The sequence below is a fragment of the Natator depressus genome, chromosome 1 (genome assembly GCF_965152275.1).
Source record: "Natator depressus isolate rNatDep1 chromosome 1, rNatDep2.hap1, whole genome shotgun sequence".
In the NCBI taxonomy this organism is placed as follows: Eukaryota; Metazoa; Chordata; order Testudines; family Cheloniidae; genus Natator; species Natator depressus.
Window position 1 is genome coordinate 124,714,972 of NC_134234.1, and position 25,409 is coordinate 124,740,380.

A 25,409-nucleotide genomic window follows, 5' to 3' on the forward strand; every position below is an offset into this window, starting at 1 on the left:
GTATAATTGTATCATAGAACTCAAAGAAATGATATATCAGTCTGGAGATCCTATATCTGTGCAACTCTACTCGAGGCAAAGAGAGAAATCATCCCTTAAGTCTGTTTTGGAAGGGAGGCTGATATGAGAACATGTTCAAATGCTGTAAAATAATTTGGTTCTGTGTTCATTTTCTAAACACTCAAATAGAGTGAACTCTGTCTAAAGTGAAGCTACAGTAAAGTAGAGTGAAACTCCCTGAAATGGTGAACAAAGCATCTGGATGCTGATCATTCTCTTCTTATTCCCATTGTATGTAGCAGTGAGAATCATCCTAGGATTAAAATGGTTTCTGCTCTATCCAAAATAGACCACAGTAACATTGGTAGGAAAGGGAATGAATCTGGAAGTACTAGAGGGGGGTCTGACTGTTCATTTTATGGAGCAACTACACTAATCCTTTGTCTAATTAGTAAAATTCGGAGATCTTGTTGGAATTGTTATTGATCCCAAATTCCCAAATTTCAGTGGGGACCTTCAGTGTTTTTATTCTGCATCAGGCAGCATTCTTGGTACAATTTAACAGTTGTAATGTAGCGATCCTCCAGATATGCCACCTGGAAAGTAATATTATGGCCCTTTCTTCTGTTACTGTTGAAAGTTGATAAAATCTTGAACAAGCTTTAGTGTGAACATCTCTAGCAACATTGATTTGTTTATTTTATTGGCTCCAATAGTTGTTGCTCATCCTATTTCAAATGAAATAGATTTCTTAAAATGAACCAGTATTAAGTGATAAACAATTTTTAAACTCAATATAAATATTAAACTTATTTAAAGATTGGAGCTGTTTGAAGTATTGCACTAATTAAGAGATGACACAGTCATCTTCTTCCAATAGGCAGAAACACGGTCAGTCTTATACAGGGGTGGGCAAACTTTTTGGCCTGAGGGCCACATCAGGGTATGGAAATTGTATGGCGGGCCATAAATGCTCATGAAATTGGGGGTAGGGGTGTGGGAGGGGGTGAGTGCTCTGGCTGGGAGTGTGGGCTCTAGGGTGGGACCAGAAGTTAGGAGTTCAGGGTGCGGAAGGGGGCTCTGGGTTGCGGTACTGGGGTTGTGAGGGCTCTGGGGTGAGGCTGGGAATGAGGGGCTTGGAATACAAGAGTGGGCTCTGGGCTGGGATCGAGGGGTTTGGAGGGTGGGAGGGGAATCAGGGCTGTGGCAGGGATTGGGTCACAGGGGGTGGGGGACTCAGGGGTGCAGGCTCTGGGCGGTGCTTACTGCAAGCAGCTCCTGGAAGCATGTCCTTGCTCCAGTTCCGAGGCATGGCTAGGCGGCTCTGCATGCTGTCCCGTCCGCAGGTGCCACCCCTGCAGCTCCTATTGGCCGGGAACCATGGCCAATGGCAGCTGTGGGGGTGGTGCCTGTGGATGGGGTGACACACAGAGCCACCTGGCCACGCCTCCGCATACTACACAGGAGCCGAAGCACGGGCTCGAGCCGGAGGGCAGGTCATGCTGGCTGCTTCCTGGGAGCCACGCAGAGCAGGGAAAGCCCCCGACCCCGCTCCCCTGCGGGAGCTGAGGGCCAGATTAAATGGTCTGATGGGCTGGATGTGGCCCACGGGCCGTAGTTTGCCCACCCCGGTCTAATAATTGTGAGTGATCTGCAAGTATTCATCACTTTTGGGATTCAGGACTCGATCTCAAAAGGACTTAGATGCTTCAGGTGCCACTGAAATCCTCAAAACCACCGTTCAGCTGCCACCTAAAATCCCTGAGTTAAAATTCTCTGGACGCTTAAGTTTCTGCCAGTGAGCATATGCACAGCTGCCTCACCCTAGGCACCTATCTCATGTCAAATACCCAGCAGGATCTTCAGACTAAGTATTCCCCTACCTATTTCACCTACAGGGCCTGATCCAGAAGGTGTTCTCAGAGCATACCTAAGCCCACACCAAACAACAAGGACAAGGAAAAAGGAGAAGGCAACTCCCTCTTATAAATAGTGGTTAGGGTACTCACCCGGCAGTGAGTATACAGTCCATCCATGCTGGAAGAAAGGTTATTGAAACATGAGCATGAATTAAAGAGGAAAGAAAAAGAGAAAAATGACGGTAGAACCACAGGCCATAAAAATTAAATTGCATATTAAAATTATTATATAATTTTACTTTATACTCTACTTGATGCACATTTTCTTTAGTGTACTGGGTGTTTAGGAACAGATATTAATCCTATTTGATGGCATTTATTATACACAGTGATACTCACTGTGGATCTGAGATTAGAATGTGACCCTATAACTGTTCAGTACAGGTAACCTGAGATTGCTCACTGGAAAATACTGTCATTTTAAGAAAAATGTAAAGTCCAGAGTTTAGAGTTCAGAAGTGTGGAGAACAAATAGTCTAGTTTGAGCCTACTTGTTTCCAATCTATGAAGAGTTTCAGAGTAGCAGCCGTGTTAGTCTGTATTCGCAAAAAGAAAAGGAGGACTTGTGGCACTTTAGAGACTCACAAATTTATTAGGGCATAAGCTTTCATGAGCTACAGCTCACTTCATCGGATGGAAGAGCCGTGCAATTAATTTATTCCATGAGGTGAGGGCTAGTGAATACCTGAATTCTTTGCAGACCACCACTTTTTTGTCTTCTATACAAGTGTTCACACACATCCCACCTGTTTGGGAGGAATAGACATGCCAGAATGATAAACAAAGGAACAAATCTATATGAGGTATCCTGCATCCATGGAATGGAGTGGAAACATTCAATGATTTAGTTCTGCATTATGAGAAGATAAAGCACTGGTTTGTGGAGCAATAAGGAAATAAACTTCCAACCTCTCCCTTTGAACAGACCTTCAGACCTTCTCCATTGCACAGAAGTCCTACATTTCTTATCTCTCATCTTTTTTTGCCTAAGAGCAAAACATTCCTGCAGTAAAGGAGGAAATGATTCTCTTGATCATCTGGCTGATCTTTTAGGACAGGAGATGAAAAGATGGACATGGAACCAAAGATGGACATATCAGGAGAATATTAACTCTTATAAAAATCAAATTCTATTATGAGGACGATGAAACAGACATACATGCAATTCAGCATACTGATCAGACAGTAGAAACATTGTAGGCTAATGAATAACAATTAATTTTGCATAATCACTCAGCCAGTTTCCTTTCTAATTACTTGGTCTAAAAGTAAGCTTTTTTGCCCATATTCAAAGTGCCTAGAAAACCCTGAAGTAGAGGGGTGCAGATTTGTGGATATGGTTATGTCTATAAAATAATGTTATGTAATCTTAACATGGAAGTCATCTGTATCACCAACGTACTCACGTTATCAAGTTGCGGTGCTTTGGAAGATACTGGGACGTAAAAGTTTTCTAAGGTCTCTTTGTGCTAAAGCTTTGAAAATAAATATGCCTCAGTTGATTTTGGTCAGCCCATCAATCTAATAATTATAATATTTCAGAGTCCTTTTCAAACAAGAAGCAGTCTTTTACATTTTCTTTGATTAGTTCACTCACAAACAGACCTTTGCCCTTTCACAAGGGCTTCCTAGGCTTCCACCGTCAATTGAATCCATGACAGTTCTTCTGCAACATAAATAGTTGGGGGGGGGGGGAAATTGTGTGTCAAACATACAGTTTGCTGTTGGTTAATACTTATATGCAACTCTCTGCAGAGGCTATCAGATGTTTCACCCTGGCAGCAGCAGAGTTTAAAGATGGTAGTATCTAAGATGCAGAGCTTTTGGCAAAAAAGAGGCTTTACGTCAGTGTCCCTAGTCTATTTTTTAGCAGATGTGAAGTTGGATAGTTCCTCAACTGAGAGCAGAATACTATAGCAATTGATACAAAAATACCTTTTTATGTGCAGAAAGGAGAGCTGTCCTATTCCCAGATGTAGTCCTGTGGGCTACATCAACACCATCACCCTTTGCATACTTTTCTTGTGACCTGAGATGTTGCTCAAGAACAGAATCGAATAATAAAGTCCTTCATTTCCTTTCCACCATGTTTATCAAAGAATTGAGGCCAGCCAGGTTTGCCTTACTTCCTCCTTCACCGTGAACTGGAACCAAAGAGTTCAGCTTGGAAACAGTAAGTATTGGTGGCTGCTCCCCATTATATGTACAGTGGGTTTTATTTGCTGCTTAACCTTTGGTCCTGATCAAATCAAAGACAGGGAAAAGTAATGAATGCAAACAATGAGCAAATGAGATTATTCCTTTACAATATTAGTTGGAAAGGATTAAGTCATTCTACTACAGAGAAGAACCTTGTGTTTCATCCACTACTGATTCGTGAAAAGAAAAGGAGTACTTGTGGCACCTTAGAGACTAACAAATTTATTTGAGCATAAGCTTTCGTGAGCTACAGCTCACTTCATCAGATGCATTCAGTGGTGATCTAACTTGGGAATTATGTTTTGTAATCCAGATGTTTCCTCTATTATAGACCTCCACTTCAATCAATTGAAAATGGGAATGCAGATGGGAAGTTGTCATACTATCTTCTTCAGCACAGGTCTTAACTGTCTTAATTTCTTCTTGTTTAGATCATTTTCTGTTTTTTTAAAGTGTATATTTTTGTAGTTATAAAGAACCATGTATATGTATAGTGTTATATTAATAATAAACAACAAGCACTTAGCAGTCAACATGTTTCTTTGTACTTTAAAAAATTGTTCCAAGAAAAATGTAAAGAAAGAACAGAAGAGAGAAGAAAAATGTGCCTATTTATAACCTTCAGAAAGCTGACCATTAGAATTGACTGATAAATACCCTGAAATCAGATTTAGTAGTCATGCTTTGAATTATTCAGATAATTAAACAATAGTTATTTTCCAGTTGATCAAATATGTTGTCAAGATGATGCTAAGTATGAAATACAGGATAAATGAGAATGAATGTAACACTTTTATTAGGAAAAATGATAAAAAACTATGAATATACTCCCTAAATTTGCATACAAAGTCAAATCAATTCCACATTTTAAGAACTTGTAAATAGTGCCCCATTGAGTGGATTCACATCTCTCTTTTTTTGCCCACCAGATTACACAACTCAGATTAAAAAATAGAAGCATTGCTCTCATCTATAATACAGAAAAAAAAAGTTATTTTTTTTCCAGTTCACATGGGGGGAAAAGAAACCACAGGCATTATTTGTATTATTTTTTTCTATAAATGACTTAATTCAATTGCATTTCCCCTACTTTTTACCAAGCACAGTTCACCTTGCAAAATATGGGCCTGATCTAGAGCTCATTAAACTCAGTGAGAGTCTGTCTGCTTGAGTTTTAATCTCAACAAATTATTTCAGATCATAGCAAATTTCCCCTCAAAGTGACTGATTAACATTCTATAGTTACCAGCCCTTAAAGCCTTTCTAAACTACTCAACTCTTAAAACAATATTTGTTGTCCAAGATATAGATAGTACAGAACAGTTTTCAATTTAGATTTGCCAGATTTGTTGACTCTGAATTTTCCTTCTGTTTGTGTAACGCCCAGAGAGCCCGGTCCATTGGCGGGCAGGATTGAACCTGAGACCTCTCTGGACCTTAAAGCATGAGCTTCTACCTCATAAGCTAAAAGCCAACTGGCTGTTAGCTAAGGCTGTAGAACAGACTCATTAATTGCTCTTTACTAAGTGGACTCGGTGCCACTAGATGGGACAGAACACCACACCCAGGAGATGCGTGGGTTACAGTTGCACATGTGGGCCTATTGCATTCCCCTCTCTTTATATTAATGCACACAAACTTATACTATAGGCTAAAGAGTAAGAGCCTCATCTTGAAAAGAAGCCAGTTTTGCAATTACAGGTGAGAATGCTATGCTTTAGATAGCTAAGCCCTTGGCTTCTTGCAAATCAGGAATTCAGTGGAGCTATGCCCATTTATGCCATCTGAAGAGCTGCCCCTTTAACTGCTAAATGATACAATTTGCACTTGCAATTATTCATTGGTTCAAACCTGTGCTTGAGGGAAAACGGTGACTGGGTTTAGATCTTTAAGAAATCAGAACTACGAGCCCTAGGACCAAGTGCTCCCCAGGACCAGCACGTGCCATAGATCTGTTTAAAAGAAGTCAAGTGTTTCCAAGGGAAAAAAATTGTTTAATTTAAAACTATATTTAATTTTAAAAGTTTCAGAATGTTCATGAAGTTTCATTCTGGTGCAAAAAACCAAACAAACTTCAACCCCAAACTATTCACTTTAACTTTCCTCCAACGCCCTATTTCCAGTGAATCGCAAGTGAAGGAGTAAGAGAAAGTGAATTTGTCACCAAAATGAAGATTTTCGAAAAATAGAATTGTAATTTTGCTTTCAACGTTGTTCATTGAAACAACTCAGAACTTTAGTATTTTTGTTCAAAATGCATTTCCCCCCCAAACCAACCAACCAACCAACACCAAAAAACACAAACAACCAAACTCCACAGCTTTCCCGTGTACACAGGCTTTGTGTGGGGGACAAAGTTATGGAGAGATGTAATCCTCCTCACTATTCGAGAGTAACACAGACATTTCAAGATGCTACTGCACCCTTTGGGACAGCTAATAAATCCACATAGGAACATGACCCATGAATTGACCCTTTTCAATCTACAGTCAATGCCTGTGGATTGTGCTGTGAAGAGAGCTCCCTAAGGGGAAAGATCCAAAAGGTGTGGGGGGGATATACTGTCCCCATAGACAATCTGCCCACCCTCCACTCCTTTTCTTCCCTCCACACAGCAGATCCACAGATGTTTTGCTTCCCCAAGGGCACAGAATTTTCCCTTCATTGAAAGAATTCAATCATTATCAAATCCAAAGCCATCATCAGCAACACAACTAAATCTTGGTTGTCCTATTTAATAATTTGAACTATATATTGATATTATTATTCTTCACATAAGATACAAAATTTAGTAGGAACTGTGTTTTGGGAGTTGTTTTGATTGTAAAGATGGGTGGCACATCTGAATAAAAGTGTCTACTAAAAAAAAAAAATGGAAATCCAGATTTGAAAGTGGATTTTGGGCCATGGTCCCTGAGAAGATCAAGGATATTCACATCTGGAGTTTTTATTCTGGCCGTTCAGTAGCCTATGTGAGAGGTGGTGATAGGGAGATCAGAAAATATAGGAAGCTGTACATTGTAATCACTCAATCTACACTGCGATCTGCAGCGCAACATTGCTTTTGGGGATCTCATTCCCGGAAATACTACACATGAAAATGGTATTCTATGCCTGATATCGCTACCCACTTGTCTACCTATATGGCTCCCATTAGCATAGTACCGAAGCACCTTGAGTGCTGTGGTGTTATTCCTCTTATCACCAATATCTTTTAAAAGCATATGGTATCATTTCGTATGGCTAATTCAATTCAAAACAGTTACTATTGTTAACCTGAAACTCACTAGAGGCCCAGTCAATCCCCTATTTAAGTCAAAAAGTGCCCTCCCATTGACTTGAATGGGATTTATGGGAAACCCGATAAGTTTTGCTTTTAGTGAGGCAACAGTCCTGTTTCCCCATCAGCCCTCTGGTCATCCTCCTGCTCCTCTTTCCCTTGAATGACAACTCATCATTTTGGAACAAAGAAAAAGTTCCAGTTGTTTACATACTTCACATCTGTCACCCATTATTTCATGCATATATAATATTATACAGTACATGTCACTCATTACTATGAAATACTTTAAAAGATTTCTACATATATGTTTCTAATAGAGTTGCAATTCAATTACAGTTTAAGTTCTCCCATCCTCTTTTTGTAATTACAAACTTGCTCTAGGTATGTTGGCCAAAAATAAAAGGAACGTTTGTAACCATCTATTGAGGTAGCTTTAACTAGAATTCCCAGCATTTTGTTTCAAAAGGGACCAGCTGAAGAGGATCTAGATTAATCTCATCCTATTTTGTTTACATACTTAACTTAGAAGCACGTGATCTATTTCATTTTGTGGGTGGCCTTACCACTGTTATTCTTACCTAGTGCAAATCTAGCTCGCTCCATTTATGTCTATAGAGGTTTTACACCAGCTGAGGATCTGGCCCTAAATATTTGTGAATATGCTATAACCATTGCACCCCCTCTGACTAGAATATATACATCTGGGCATGTAAATGGAATCCATATGTGCATTTTCCTTTATGTATGTGGTTTTTATGTGCCGTGACTAATTATGCCTCCATACTAGAAAGCATGCATGTGTTTGTTTGTTTGATTTCCCCCAAAATGAAAAAGAAAAAATGGCATTACATTTTTGGCATGCAATGTCACATATTATTTTAAAGCATGTCCTATACAATTACATGTGTCTATCATTATACATTTAAAAAAAATCCTCCTAACACACACTGAAAATATAATGTGATTTGGTTAGGATTTGTGAATTGATAACAGGACATTATTTTAATGACTATTCAGAAAAATGATTATTAATCCTTACTATGTAAGGACTTTGTCATTAGTCTATCCCTGTCACTATGCACAAACATATTAGGTCAAAGTCATCCTAACATAGGTCCTGATGAAAAGTTCATTGACAACTATAGGATTTTAAAAGGGATTTGGATTTAAGCCCATAATTCCAGTGCAACATTATTACACTAGGAATGATCTTAATTCATCAAATTAAATTGACTGATTTAAAATAATTTAATAATAATACTTTATTTACTGTATCACTCAGAATTTATACTTCCTTAACTGTGAGGTATTCTCTTATCTTGTCTATCCAATCCCTCTCACTACTTAAGAAACTTTATTGTTTACCTTTTATTTTAAAAAAAAATTAGTCACTAAAAACTTAAAAGTTCAGTTTAGACCAAGAAAAGGAAGAGAATTAAAAGAGAATTCTTCCCTCCTAGGGGAAACACTCAAGCAAATACCAAATAAAATGATGAAACATTTATTTGTGCGCCAAGTAGTTCCTCTCAACACCAAGTTATTTTTCATTTTCACATGTTGCTGCTACACTTTCTGGATCAGGTTGGATGGGAAGAGACACACAAAAATACCATGACATTTTCTGGCACTATTTCCAGCCCTATCAGAAAATTATCCCCCTCAAACCCCTTTGCTTGTGAGATTTCCTGGCCAGTTTTGGAGGCATAAAGCTTTGGCTTGCATAAGTAAGGACAGAACCACCCACTCATATTTGTAAAGTGTCCTTTATTTTGAGGGACATTATCCACTTTAGTCTCAATGACATCTACCTTCCACACATCTGCTCTTCCCTCACTTTTATTATTGAAAATGATTTACATGAGACATTTTAAATAAATCCTGAAACTGAGGATACAGAAAATTGTCTACACTAAAGGAATGAATTCCAGTATATTTTCGATACCCTACATGTGTGATGTGTGTGTGCGCGCACGCATGTGCGCATCCCAATTATGATCTTTGTCACACATGGAGTTCAACATTTGGGCATTGGCAAATGGAGAGATATGGATCTACTAAAACAGAAGAATTTCTTAAATCTCAGTCTACCTCATCATCTCAGCCTTATTTCCTTAGCTCTCCTCTGTTTTCCTATTCACCTAACTTTCCCATCCCAGTTCGCTGTCTTTCAAGGAAAGGACTTCTCTTCAATTCTCCCTTTACATTCTTCCACATTCTCTTTGCTGTCCACTTCTAGCTTGGCCACTCATCGGGTGGGCTAATTGACGTCAATCTCCAATACTTCCTTTTGGCAGAGTAATACATGTCCTTCAGCTATACAGCCATGCTGTTTAGGATAAACGATGGATTAATTACAGGGAGATTCAAAGTGCTCATATACTGAGGATCTGGTCCTTATCCACCACTAGATAAACATCTAAACATTTGGATGTTTATCCAACCGGAACTGAACATCTGAACCTTTTACACTATCACTAATAAGTCTTGTCCCTATTCTAGAATGTCTATGGTTCCTGATAATAGTTGTCAAAAGAAACCAAGAAGGCTAATGGCTTACTGGGCTGCATTAGTAGGCGCATTGCCAGCAGATCGGGGGAAGTGATTATTCCCCTCTATTCGGCACTGGTGAGGCAACATCTGGAGTTTGCGTCCAGTTTTGGGCCTCCCACTACAGAAAGGATGTGGACAAATTGGAGAGAGTCCAGTGGAGGGCAACGAAAATGATTAGGGGCCTGGGGCACCTGACTTATGAGGAGAGGCTGAGGGAACGGGGCTTATTTAGTTTGCAGAAGAGAAGAGTGAGGGGGGATTTGAGAGCAGCCTTTAACTACCTGAAGGGTGGTTCCAAAGAGGATGGAGCTAGGCTGTTCTCAGTGGTGGTAGATGACAGAACAAGGAGCAATGGTCTCAAGTTGCAGTGGGGGAGGTCTAGGTTAGATATTAAGAAAAACTATTGCACTAGGAGGGTGGTGAAGCACTGGAATGGATTACCTAGGGATGTGATGGAATCTCCATCCTTAGAGGTTTTAAAGCCCTGGCTGGGATGATTTAATTGGTGTTGGTCCTGCTTTCAGCAGGGGATTGGACTAGATGACCTCCTGAGGTCTCTTCCAACCCTAATCTTCTATGAATCTCCTCCCAAGTTAATAGAATTTGGAGATATACTTGGTAAGACTAAGATTCACTGAAAAGGTTAAACACATGTGAAAGATGGAGAATGATGTAGTTGGTTTCTAGAAGGGTGCTGCTGAACATGAAGAGATGACTTCAAGACATTTCTAAAGGAAAAGTCATTCAAATTCTAAAAGATTACTGTCAAACAGGGTTCTGAGAACTAAAAATCAGAGCAAGCCACTGTACCTGTAACTGAGCACTGGACATTACACCAATAAGTGAATTCTGTATGTCAAGGGCTGGACACTAGCTGGTGTTCCATTGTGGTCAACCCATCCGAAAGAAAGATGTAGCAGAAATGGACACAGAAAATGACTGAAACATGGAAAGACTTCTTGAGCATGAGAAGAGACTGAAGAGATCAGTACTGTTTAGTTTAGAGAGGAGATGAATACAGAGTATATACAATAGTAAATGGTATAGAGAAGGTAAAAGAGGTGATTCTATTCACCCTCTTTCATAATACAAGAGCATGAGGGTATCCAATAAAAATAAAAGCCAATACATTTGGAATTGATAAAAGGAAAGCCTTTTTCATCAAACAGAATTCACTGATGGAACTCACTGGTATCCACTAGCATAGATTCCAAAAGATTATCAGGATTCAAAAAAGAATGAGATCTATATGAAAGATTAGAACATCTATGGTTACATTAGACAGGAGTAGAAATATAAGGGATATAAAACACTCAGGCTTCGGGGCGTTAGACAAACATTACTAGCCTGGCATTATACAGAAATGTCCCTTATGGAAAGATTATTCCTTAATTGTCCATTCAGAGATTTCTTACACCTTCCTCAGTAATGTCCAGTATTCTCTCTCTGTGACTGACTATATAAGACACTGCCCTGATCACCATGGCAATTTCTGTGTTCTAGCGATATAAAGTACTATCTGCATGCTAAAGGATAATTTGTTATTATTAGTACTTATATTATTTATTCACTCAGAGTCTGAAAATGTTTCCGTCTTTAGTGTTGTCTGTATTCTTTGCATTTTACAAGAAACTATGCAGTGGAGAAAGTTTCTGTATAGCTCATCATACTGATGATGTATCCCAAGTACCACCTTTTAATTCATAGTATAAATACAATGCAAAAAAATCTTGAAGCAATTATTTCATATAACATTAGTGTTAAAAAGATTCAGATAAAGTACCCATTGGCAAGCTGTAGGATAAAATCAGCTCTTAAGTCTAATTCAATTACTTGATTTCTCCTATGAACCTATCAATTAATCAATTACTTGATTTCTCCTATGAACCTATCCTCAATAAAATTAGAGACATACTGTATAAAATAGAGCCACGGGCTGTGGATAAGTATACAGTGATGAAATTGCTTTCACTTTTCCATTCAGAGACGTCAAAAGTGTAAATTAACCAACATAATGGTAACTAAATAAGTTAAAGCTCATTGTGGAATGGGTCTTGGAGGCTAGCCTGGGCAGACACACTACTAAGGAACGCCTTTTCTGCTCCTTTTTATTTCTTTTGGACAAGTTTAAAGTTTCATTTTTACATACAGTCTGGCGAAGTAAAGAAAGTTAAAAAAGCCTCAGAGGGAGAAAATGTGTGAGATGAGCCATTTTAATGGAGCATATGGAAGAAAGAAAAAAAACAGCTAATAGAAACAAAACCCACAATACATTGGGCTAAAAGTGGTGAAAAAAAATGGAGTTGTTCATAACTATGTTTTTACACTAATTAGAAATTGGGTTTTGATTCAGCCTGTTAGTTTTGTTCCTGTGAATGTTCCCAAACACGAAAGTCCACACTCATAACCCTAGGTTTTGTTTTAATGAAGACATTTTGCAATAAACAATTAAACAAAATTAATTGTGGACGAAAGCAGCTGTAAAAGTCATCCAATGAGGAAGCAGAAACAATATCTTGTGATACAAACCTTAAATAGCAAATGGCACTTATCAGGTTAGTTGACTCAATAATTTGCTATAAATGTTTAATGAAAATCCACTGCTGGCAAAGACTATTTGTATGTTGGCAAAGATATGTTGGCAAAGACTATTTGTAAAACTATTTTGATTAAATTGTGAAACTCTTATAACATTTGTGGACAATTCACAAACAAAGAAGATTGCTAAACACATCCAAATAAAGTATTCACAGTTCACCAGTTCTGCTTGAGTCTTAGTATCCTTGAAGTAGTAGTAATACTCTGGTCAGTTCAGTTATCTTCAGTTCAGAGTAGCCCACAGCATCCACTGGGAAAAGTGCATCTCTATGGCTGTCCCATAGACCTCATACATCATTATCCGAGTGTCTTAAATCTATATTTAGACATCTAAATATTTGTCTCAATTTTCAAAAGTGCTGATCACCAGACAACTCTCATTGATCTACAAACCCTAATGAAGATCTATTGAGAGCCCTAACTGAGATCTTGCCTGGAGATCAACTGGAATGTTAGTAGGCAGATGTCTGCATCAGAATAGCATAACCACTACTGGCACTAATTGGCATCTATTGAGAGCTCAATAACTTAATGAACATGGACACTCTCTCCCTCGCTCTCTTCCCCTGCAGAATTGAGGTGAAAGCCGGACTCCAGAGAAGTCAATAACAAAGCTCTCATAATCAGTGGGGACAGAATTTCACCCTTGCTCCTAACAGATTGGGTTCAGGAACAACAGTGGGATTGTCTGAGGAAATTTGCACTTGTACACCTTGTTCTGATACTGTCCTGAACAACAGAGGACTTTCAGTCTCCAAGGCTGTCAGTCTGGTAAGCAGGAGGTTTTTTTGCTCAGTGACCCTTCTTGATCCTTTGTTTTAGCCCTATGACCTGCACTAATGTCCTTATTTGTTTATTTTTTGTCCCCCATAATCTGTTGACTGCTGGGTTCAGTGGCTCCCCTGCTTGAAAGGAGTGGACTTTTCATTATTCTGGTGGGGTCCATGCACCAATGCGGAACTTAAATTGGTTGGCAAGGGAAACAGCTCTGTAGCTGTTCTGCATTCAAGTGGACTTTTCATGCTTGAAAATGTAAATCAAAGTCTTAAAAAAAAACCTAGCATGAAATTGGATCTCATGTAATCTACAGTATTAATGGATCCATTAGAAAAATATGTGAAAACCCAAAAGGAGCATAAACATGTCTTAGATGTCTGGTGATATAAAACATTTCTGTGTTCCTTTTGGCAAAAGTGCTCTTCTCACAAAAAACACATCCTCCTTAGAGTCCAATAGGAGAGCAAGATCCGAATAGCAGGGAAGACAGGAACCATCATTAAATGCGATTTGACACTCTCCGGTATTCTGAGGCAGTCAGTCAAATGGCAGTTGAATAGCTTCAAGGAGAGGTAAAAGGACATATCAAGGAAGACAACAGAGAGATAGACATTCACTGCCAAAGGACATTAAAACACCATCTTAACAGTGTCAGCAAGGACTGGATCTCTGTTCATCATTTCGTCTCATGTATTCACTCTTCATAAACGTGTGGGCATCATAACTATTTTTCTTTTTTCTCAGATTGGCAACATTTTATTTTACAGCAGTCAGGGATATGTAGGGAGATCGCATGTTTGAAGATATATCAAAGGTTTAAAGTGCCCGATGAGGTGGTTTTAAAAAAGCCCAACCACCATAATTAGTGAAACCGGAATTTATGAAGCATTTCCCAGCATCTTTACCTGATTCTCAGATCAATGCTCTGACAGGGGTAGGTTGTAAATAGTAATGCTATATTACTGACTTGCTGAGGAATTAAAACAAAGAAAATGAGGAGAAAAGGGGGAAGAAGGTGCAACAGCCATTACTTCCCTTCTCAATCTGACTACACTCCAATATATTTCCAATAGGCCTCTACTTCCAAATATCCTTGTTAAAACTGATCCTATTAACAAATCATTACTTTCTTATGAGCTCTCAGATACAGGCCTTAAATTCAGCTGGAGCCCACCAGAGCAGAGCTCTGGCAAATATTTTCAAACCTGCTGGAGCCCTGGCACCTCCCTCAAAGCTCAGGGTTTCAGCCCTGTGGTGGGCACTGTGAGACTGAAGCCCTGAGCCCTGGCACCACCCCTCATTAGGGTGACCAGACAACAAGTGTGAAAAATCAGGACAGGGGGTGGGGGGTGATAGGTGCCTACATAAGACAGCTCCAAATATCAGGACTGTCCCTATAAAATCGGGTCCTCTGGTCACCCTACCCCTTGTTCTCTGCAGGGCTAAAGCCCAGAGCCTCGAATTGCAGGGGTGGGGGTGGGGGTGTGTGCTCTGGGAAATAATCTTTGAGAATTTAAGCCCTGCTCAGATGGTAAATATTTCTCTGATATTAGGAATGCTTTTTCCCGTTCAACAAGATATATAGTACGAGAAAGTGAGATCCACATGCAGAGTTTTATTCCTCATTCAGGCATGGGGGATGAGGAGGTACAGTTATCTATTCTAAACCCTATGTTATTACAGCCTCAATTATTTAGCACAGCCCTTCATGTTGTTCTTAATGAACTGTGCGTATTTCTTTGCCATTAATCAAATTGTAAAAGTCAAGAGAAAATTAAAGAGATCTGATCTATTGTGTCAGGTTACTCTTTAGAAATAAAAAAGTAAGAGGCATTTTAAATTTCCATTAATATAAATTAAACACAGCTGCAAGGATTGAAAGTTTGTATGAAAAATATGCACCTTGACTGAGACTTTGCCTGCCAGTATTTAGCTCAGGGAAAAATGTCATGGCTGAGTTATAAAGTCCTGAAGAACAGGGATGGAAACATTGACACAGCCTTAACCATGAAGAGAGCAGCACCTCTGCAATGAGCATAAGTAAGTGGAAATTTTTTTTTTTTTACTGTGAATATTTTGAGTTCAAAATTGATAATGTTACAAAGTGAAATATAAATTATTGTTCAATTTTGAATACAGATGCTAGCTTGACTCTTTGGTGTGGTTCGCATTCTGTGACATATCTAAAAGCAGTGGGCCATCACTAGCACAGCTCTATTCACATGTGGCTGCACTGCACAAAGGGGCTTATCCAAAAGTTGTTGAAATCAATGCGAATCCTTCCATTGACCTCACTAGGCTTTGGAACAGGCTCTAAGAGTTGGGCATAAATTTAAATTAAAAAAGGAAGGAAAAGGGAAAATCCTGCAACACTGAATTAAGATCAACGGAATCCGAACACGGAAAACAATAGGGTTATGTACGACAAATGACATGAAAAAATTGCAGTCTAAGATTCCAGTCCTGCCAGCTGCTTTGGACAAGTGGACCTGCAGACCACTGAGGCTCTTCATTGGCCCAAGAGCCTGACCCCAGCCCAGGTGAGTGCCCTAATTGCCAGGCTATCAGCTACTCTGGAGTGGAGTGCTCTCAGTCTCTCCTGCTGGAGCTGTTGCACTTAGTATAAATATTTAAATAGCCCCTGGGCCAGAGAGGTAGATTCTTTATAGTCTGGTGGTTATTGGGAAGAGCCAGGACTTGAACCTGGGTCTTCTATTTCCCACATGAGGGGCCTGGCTGCTAGGCTATTCTGAAAAGAGGGGAGTGCTACCTCTCTAGAAAAATTTCAAAAGATCTTAGTTTTGTCCTTATGTGGAACAAGAAAAATGTTTGTAATCGTGAAAGTTTTCACAGAATGGGAAATCCTGCCCAGCTCTACTGAGCACAAACCAAAGCATTCTGGTGAATCTAGTTCAGTACATATATATCATGTACAGACAACATTTTTGTATCAGCCTAATTTTTGGGAAAGGGATGTTCTTCCAAATTTAATGCATAGAATATGTTTCCCTTCCTGTCTCCTTCTTCCACCCAGCCTGGGCCCATCAGCTGTAAGTGTTGTAGAAAATAGATCGTTATTAAGCATGCTAAGCAGCCAATGTTACATGCTGAGACTCTACAGCCAACAGCGTGGATTCAGTTTCGTTTGAGATCTCTGGTGTCAGGCTGACCTAGGTTGCTCCTGAAACCTGACCTTCTTTCTCCAGTGTCATTTGCCATATTACACCATTGAGCTGGAAACAAGGTTTTGGTTTTAAATAATTTCCCCCTGGATAAATAAAGGAAACAGAAAATCTGTACATAAACAAATTGGTTTGGGGAATTCTAAAACCTAAGAAATAGCACAACAGGTTCACAAACTCTCAGATTGTGTGGCTCATCTATCCACAGCTCATTTCAGGGTGAAATCCATTTCCACCAATATTTAATCTCTATGTGGGTGGAGTGCAGAGTGGATTGTTAGATGAAATCTACACTTCCCAGGAAAGCGTATGCACTGACTTCATTGGGACTACTTGCATTAGCGAAGGAAACAGGAAATTGCTTGATGCATTGTACATACCAAGCCTATGAGTTGCCTAAAATTGAAGTTGTTTAATCACTGAATTATTTTAAAAGTAATTTATCAACAAAGACATGAGACACCAATTAAACACACCCAGCAGAATAGACACACATGCTATAGAGAAACATGATCCAACAGATGCTAGAAATAGAGGTCTGTAAAACATTTTGGCCAAGATTTTTTTTTTAAAAGGATTTTCCCATTATCCCAAAACGAAAAGCAGCTTTTTGAGACAAACTATCCTTTGTTTAATTGCAAAAACTTGGAAAGCAGCACTGACAAAATAAGCCTAGTTTGTCATCATTTAGACATTGCTGCTGAGTGCTTTTGAGAGTCTGGCCACTATTTAGGCACCTAAATGAAAGCAGAGCTTTTCAGAAAATGTGACCCTTTTAAGGAGACTAATTTGGGGTACTCATTTCTGAAAATCTTTGCCTTTATACATGAAGCAGTATTAGAGAATTAGGAAAAATAGATACAACAGATCCTCATTTTGCCTGTGCTTATTTGTGCAAGGCTTTGACATTTTAAAAAAAGGACAGTTTATTTCACAAAAGCAGCTTTTCATTTTGGGATAATGAAAATGCTACAAACTCAAAAAACGTTAATGAAGTGATAATAAAATTTAACACAAGCCAAGCAAAAAGTTTGCAATGCAAAATGGTTTTGTCAATTCTGTTTAAAGTTTCAGTTTTTCTGTGAAAGGTTCACAAAACAAAGAAAAAAAGTTTGAATCTCTTCCAGTAAAAACATCAGTGGAAGGCAGCTTTGCCAAGTCAGGAAAGGATAGATTCAGGCTAGAGAGGCCATCACATCACAGTGGGCTAAACATGGCTACGGCAGATGATACCAAAAAATTAAGGCCCCAATCCAGCATGTGCATAAATTTGAGCATGTAACTAGTCCTGTGGACTTCAGTGGGGCTATTCATGTGCTTAAGTGCTTTGCTGGATCAGGGCCTAATATAATAATCTGAAAAATTCTGGCAGAAGTTTTCAGAAGTAGACTGAAGACAAAAGCATGGAAACTTTAAAAGAAAAGAAGTTCCATGGCTGCTGAACCATGTAAGGGCCAGAAGTAGGGACCTTATTCAGAGGTCATATTTGAACCCCAAAATATATATTCTAGTACATTCTGATTCATAATGGAGAAAAAGACTACATGCCCAACTGTATGCTCATTAAGAAACCTTGCAAATTACTAGGAAAGAATGAAAAACTATGTTAGGGTAATAAAGTGATGCATGTAAATTCCCTTGACATAGCATGTCAGGGACACTTTCATAGCGGTAAGTGAAACCTCTGGCCCCTAATGAGGTGCCAGTTTGAGCAGCTATAGTAGGAGAAATCAAAACAAGTTTAAAATAAAAGCTCCAAGAATTCTTTTAACTGAAAATAAATGGCTGGTGTGCACCGAGGAATCCATAGTGTGTAAAATAACAAATACTTCAAAACTGCTGACAGCAGGGCTGGACTGATGAGATGGTGAATACTCAGGAAGCTATACAACATAAACTAAAACATGTTTTAAGTATCCCAGGGAGACTCGATTTGAGAGAAACCTCCTGTCATTCCAACCTCTAGCTGCCAGTGATTAGGAGCATCTCGGTGGTGGATGATGGAAAGTGCATTGGTCATTTACATACACCACCCTGGAAACTCTTACCAGCAAAGGATACCACAAAAAAAGGGTCTGTACTAAGAGACCTTGGTCAGTATTAACTGTTTGTTAGCATTTGGTTTACTGGCAAGAATTTAAGCCAATGTCAAAAAGGCACCTGTCCCTTTGTAAAGAGAACTATTATGGTGTCTGCAGTGGCTAAGATACCAAACTGAGGGTCAACACATGATATCACAGCTTGCATAATAAAGTAGACCCCAGCTGGAAAACACCAAAAGTCATCTGTGTAAGTCTGGAGACAGGAAGCCCTAAATCAGTGCAATGTGATCACTGAAGAAAAGAAGATTAGGAAGAGCCATGTGTTGTACCAGATAAACCAACACATTGTTAAATCACTGTAACTTAATAACTTGTACTCAGCTTAACAGTATCAAGCATCACAAAAATATCCCAAAGTAAAAAAGATGAAATAATGATCAGGACACACATGCAAGCTTATAAGTCTACAAAGGATCTGACTCACAGAGGTGAATTAGAAGACAGCCTCAAATAGGGTCTCTACAAAGAAGGTAGTGTTACGATTGTATTGTAGCAATCTTCTCCACAGTCTTTGAAGTTACTGAAAGCTAGATGATAAGCAGTGAAATGCTTTTCTTGGTATTATGTTTTAAATTGTTATAATCAGAATATTAATACATGACCTAAGGAGAAAGAATTAGATTAATACTTTGGTAAGTAAATATTACAAGAGGTCTTGAAAAACCTTTTTAAACTAGAAGTCCAGTGAATGGATGTTTGAACACAGCCTCTTCATAATACTTCAATTCCTAATGCTCTCTACAGAAAAATATTTAGATCTTTATGATCGTTATAAAAGAAGAACAAGGGGAAGCTCTGTAGATCAGCTAAGCATAGATCTTTTGAAGTTGGCAGAAATAGAATTCAGAGGTTCTGCTTTGACAAACAAGTTAATCTTTCAGAGCAAGATTTGAAACTTGAAACACATTAAAGGGACCTAATTTCCAGAGGGTGGGTGCTTTCTCAAACTGAGGCCTCTTTAAGGTGTCTGAAGTTTGGGCACTGAAAAATGGAGGCATCCAAAGTCATTAGTCACTGTTGAAAATCTTAAAAAGGTACTCAATAATTCTGAACAAGGCAACATGCTGTTTAGTCCTAGTTAATAATATTACCCTTATTTATATGATCCCCAAAACTATAAACACAACTTTCCCAGAATACAAATGGACAGTCAGTTTGAGTGGCACATAGCCTGTTCCCAGTCATAGTTATTTTCCTTCATTGCTTTCCTTAGAATACTAAAGAAAGGAACACAAATGTTGATCTCCATATTCCCCAATAGGCAGCTGCATTATTACCACAGCCTAACGTAGAATTATAGGACTAGACTCTGTGCTGATTTACAGCCTGTGCAACAGTGATGTCAATATAAATCAGGGTAACAATTTGTCTACAGAGATCAGCTTGGAAGAAACAGGCTTTGCATTATGAGAGGAGGTGACAAAGAATGAACAGGAGACACAGATAACACCCTACCATAGTCAGAGAGAAAAGATAAGTGCTATTAGAAAAATAAATTAGAAAGAGTCCTGCTCAGGAAAAGGTGTATCAGAAAGCAGTGATAACTAATATACACCCACTAACGCATTTGGGAGCTTTTTCCAAACATTGCTCACCTCAGGAAACACCATCTAGTTTAATGTTAAGGCTTTGTGTTTTGGCAATATGTACAATGCATGTAATGAGTCTTTAAACCATGTTAAACAACAGTTTGTTTACCACGCTTACCATTTTGAGAGGAGGCAGCATCTGCACTTACACCATGCTTCCCTGTGATCAACTGCCATTACGTAAACCTCCATAATGCCTCCGATGAATAGAGATGTTGTAATCAAACATGACTCATTTTATCTGATCTGTCTGCCTAATCTTTCCTTCTACTTAGTTGGTAGCTAAGTATGCACTTCAGAGCTTAACTGGTTTTGAAAATCTTGGCCTTAACATGTCAGTCAGCATTCCAGCCAGGTGCCATTATTCCGATTGTTGAAGCCAGGAGAAACAAATGATTAGGTGTTATCATCATCATTGTGCTGAAACCTGAAATGATCCATTATCTAATAAACCCTACCTTGCACAGAAAGGTGTCCTTCTTATCCTGCTGGTGGATATAAATCCTTATCTGAGACCAAAAGAGAAGGGGAAAGTTTAGGAAGGCTCACTTTTAAAGCATCATTACTTCCACTGAATGTAGCTAGCAGTGTTCTCCTTTTCCTCAATGGAAAATGCTAGTAGGGAGCAGGACCTCAAAGTAAGTGGAATTTGGCCACTAAAAAGATTTGACTTCATTTCCAGCAGGAATCTAACTGGGGAGGAAAGAGAGCTATGTAATTATATAGTTGGTTGCATTTTGCTGCAAGGGGGAAATTATTTCATCTAATTGTGTGTGTTACAGCCATTCTGTCAAAATAACTTATTTGTTCCCATGATCATATTTCTAGACAGATTTGCAAAAGTCTGTTCACGTACAAACAGGCAATCAATCAAGCTACCTTTTGGGTGGCTTAAGTCTTCAGTTCTCTCCCTAAAGCTGCATCAGGCTTCAGGCCCATATTGTAGCCATATAAAGCTCCCAAAATGCTGCATATCTGCACCCCCCATGCAGCTGTGAAGGGCAAGGCAGATAGGTTGTGGCCTTGTGATATCTTTTCTTCCCTTTTTAAAAAAATATTTTTCAGCCAGCTCTAATGATCAAAGAGAGAGATTATGATATGAAACTAACTAAATGTTTGTGAGACTCAAACAGTCTAAAGCCTACTTTCAGTAAAAAGATCAAATCCTGCAGTTCCCACTCAGTTTGGCTTGATCTTTACCCAGGCAGCGCTAAACTAATCAAAGTTAATAGGCCTAATTAATCCTGAGAGCTTCTGAGCACCTGTACCTCCCAGTGAGGTTAACAGGAGGTGCAGGTGGTCAGCACCTTTCAAACCAAACGGCAATTTTGCTTGAATAAGGACTCAATAAACACTAAGGCATAGAGCCACAACAGGATTTAGGTGTCTAATTCCTATTTTAGGTGAGTAAGTTCAAAATGTAGACATCATGGAGATCCTCAAAACTCTGTTTGGCTGCTGCCTGACCCTATAGATGCCTAAAATCCCTTGGTGCTTAAGTTTTGCTGTAAAAGTCCCCTAGGTACATAAATTTATGCCTCAGGGCACGTGCATTGCTGTCTCACACCTAAGCCTCAGTTTGATCTTCAAACTAGATGAAGTTAGGCTTTGCCCTGCCTATCTTTCCAGTGGGCCTGGATTTAGTAGCTGTGCTCAGAGTATGCCTTTCTTCACCCAAAAGGAGGGAGCTCCAGCAGACAGGAGGGGGAGGAGAAAAAAAAAGAAACTGTTCCTTTATAACCTTTAGCCCAGTGGTCAGGAATAGTTTCAATCAAATGTAGAATCAGTTATATTGAACCCTTTGAAATTGGAGCTTGAAATATAACTAGGCTAAGAAAATAACAGCACTTTATGTAGGGTTAATATTAGAACTGGTTGGGACGTTTTTGATGAAAAGAAATTTTCTTGAAATACACTGTTTTGTCAAAGCTGAAACATATCAGTTTTGACGGAGTTTTTGTCAGAAAAGTTTTTTTGAGGGATGTGGTGGGAAGAGAGGTTCTCACACTCAGTAAGCTGATGGTTAGGCCATGGCATTAGGATGTGGGAAGTTCAAGTCTCCTCTCTGCCCTATTTAGCATGATCTGGTAGAGCAGGGCCTGGAATCTGGATTTTCCACAACCTAGACCAGCATCCTAACTGTCAGGACATGTACACTTCCTAAATTGAAAAACTCAGGTTTTGATCTAAAAATGGATATTTCAACTCAGTTCTTTTCAGGAAAACATTTGAAAGGCTTTGGTTTCATTCATCCAGTGTGGAATGAAAGAAATTTCAAAACCTCAAAAGTTACTGTGAAGCGGAATTTGTTATCTGCCGGTCAGTTCTATTTAGCATACATAAAAGAAACAAATTAAATGAAGATAGATAAAATTGAATCAATTTATGAACCATTAGTGGCTGGTGACAAAACAACAATAGATTTGTCTTGAAATTTATAGTTTCTCTTTACAGATATTCCATCCGTACAAAATAAGGGTCCCAATTCAGGATAGCAATTAAGCACATGCTCAAATCCATCTATATACAGGACAGCATTTAAGCACGTGCTCAGTTCCTGATGACTTCAATGTACACACTTCAGTTCTGTCCTAAATAGGTTTCCTGAAATGCATCTTGCACTAGTTCTCATCAAGGTAGTACACTAAAAATATTAGTGTAGCTCTGGTAGCGTGGGAGCAGTGAATGGCAGCACAAGTTAGCCGGCCCAAGTACACACCCATGGAGTCTGGTTGGGTTTGTACTTAAGGCAGTTAGGCTGTCCTGCCACTCGCCGCAGCCCATGTTACTGCTGTTTTTAGCATGCTAGCTTGATGAGAGCTAATGTGAGTACGTCTATGCAAGCTGGAAATCACACCCGTATCTCCTAGCATAGACGTTGCCTTACTTGCAATCTCACTGCTGGAAAACACAGGCACAGCGCAGTCCTATCAGCCAATCTGAAACCTGGCATGCTTGTACCAGTCAGACTATTTGAGGCATTGCCTTTAGCATCTTCCTTCTGGTCACTACACAGTGCAACGGTGGAGAAGTGGGAAAAAGTTTAGAAAATATTTCAGTCACATGTCATAATAAATGTTAATGGGAAAAGGTGCACAAGGAAAACAAAAAGACTCAATTAGTTTAAACAAAAAAGCCTCCTGATACAGTTCAAGACCTGTGTTAAAATCATGCCTGGTAAACAAAAAAAAAGTGTGAAACTGAAAATAAATAAACCAAAATTGGTGTGTTGAAAGTTCAGCCTAATTAGTGGACAAAATAACAACAGGCTGGACTATTGCATCCATCACTCATTTTTGGCATCTTTAATAAAAACAACCACCACCATTTGGGGAAAAATAAGAAGGGAAAGTAAAGACAATGACTGCTGATTGAAAGAAGGGGAAAATGCTTCGCCATCCCCCGGTGGAGTAGGAAGAGAATCTGAGACATATGAGAGGCCTGGTATGAGGCAGGACCTGCTCACAGAATTTGGCAAGAACAGGGCTGATATTGCAGAAATATACATTCCTAAGAAGTGCTAGGCACAGAGTACTCACGCAAACACATCCCGATATCAAGTGGTACCAGAACACCCCGATATCAAGGATAGTACAAAAACATTCGCCCTGGATAACAGGAACACACTGACCTAAAAATTAAGGTCAGGATGAAAGTATGTAATAGAGATATTTTGATTGAACCAACATGTACAAGATGATGGGTGATAACTAGCAACGTTGGGAATCAGTAACTAACTATGTCAAAGGGTCAGTACTAACTTGTTTATATCAGGGTATAAAGATGTGTCTCAGAGGGAGTATCTTTGTGCAACCAAGGGGGAATGGAAAGTCCTGCCATTCACTAAGCTGCATCCATTCTCAAGGGCATACATGTCTTAGTATCCTCATAGCATCTACCAGGTGCTATTACCATACTTTGTCAACAATAAACCTGCCCTGGCGCCTTTGTACCTTAACGGATCTTGTGGTCATTGGGCAGTTCTCTTGAGGTTTTCTGTGCCATCTGTCTGCACAGAGCTGGGGCAGCACACAGGGAGAACACACACATGCAGCTGAACATCTAACTACACCTGGGACCCACCATAACACCAGTAGGCCTTCGTTGTCCTGATCCTGAGAAATGTCCTGACCAGACTGGGCCAAGGAGTGGGATGCATATGACATCATAACCTCTGCCAGCTCTGGCTAAATCCCAAATACCATCTGGATGTGAGACTTTGTTGTTCCCCACTCAATTGTCCTTTTTCTCCCCTACCATATTTCTTCTTTTTCCTGTCCCTCTCTTTTTTCCTTCTGTCTAATACAAGTCTGGCTTAGCTGGCCAAGATTGTTTATTTTGCAACACTGTGACCAGAAAGGCAGCTCAAAGCAATGTCCTAAACATCTCAATACTGGTTCATGTTTGCCACATCTCAAAGTGGCTGATAAGATCATGTACCATAGCTATGTTTTTCCAGCAATCAGACTGCAAGTGAAAGTCAACATCAAAGTCAGAAGCTGCATTTTCTTTCTTTGCTATTCTTTTCTTTCCCCTTTTGTGTGTATTTGTCTTGTTTTGTCTTCTAGGAAACAGCTGATATTCTCTATGTGAACCAGCCACTAAAGGGGGAACACAACACTCATTTTCCCAGCGACTCACACAACTATTTGCTAGAAACCAGAGGAATGTTGATCCTTAGCACTGGAGGGGAGCGCGGTCTTGTGATTACAGACAGCACAGCCAAGCACATACATTAGCCACTTTTATTATGAAATGCAATGTGGATAAATGGATGAGATTTGCCATATTAGAGAGTAGGGTTCTATTCCCAGTTACTTTGTGTAACCTCTCAGTTACCTTATTTTTAAAATAGGGGGAAAAAATAACTGCCTGACTTCCAAAGTAGGGGGGTGAGGTGTTTCTCTAATTGCTGCGAAGCATACAGAACTAACCCCATTCAGTGGAATAGCTGTGGCAAGAGATTGTGGTCTCTTCCTGGCTCTCGTCCAGTGCACCTTCCCCTAGTCATGAGTTGGCCGCTGCTGCTGTATTGCTCAGTGGGAATGCTAGCTTTGTATATACCATGTAGATGGTTCAGTCGGGACTGGGAGCATGTTCAGTGCAGTTGGACTGTAAAGAGGTCCATGAGACTGGAGCATGCTCAGTGCAGATAGAATATTCAGAAATGTTAGCATCAAGTCTCTAAGTAGCTCTACTGAACAAGAACC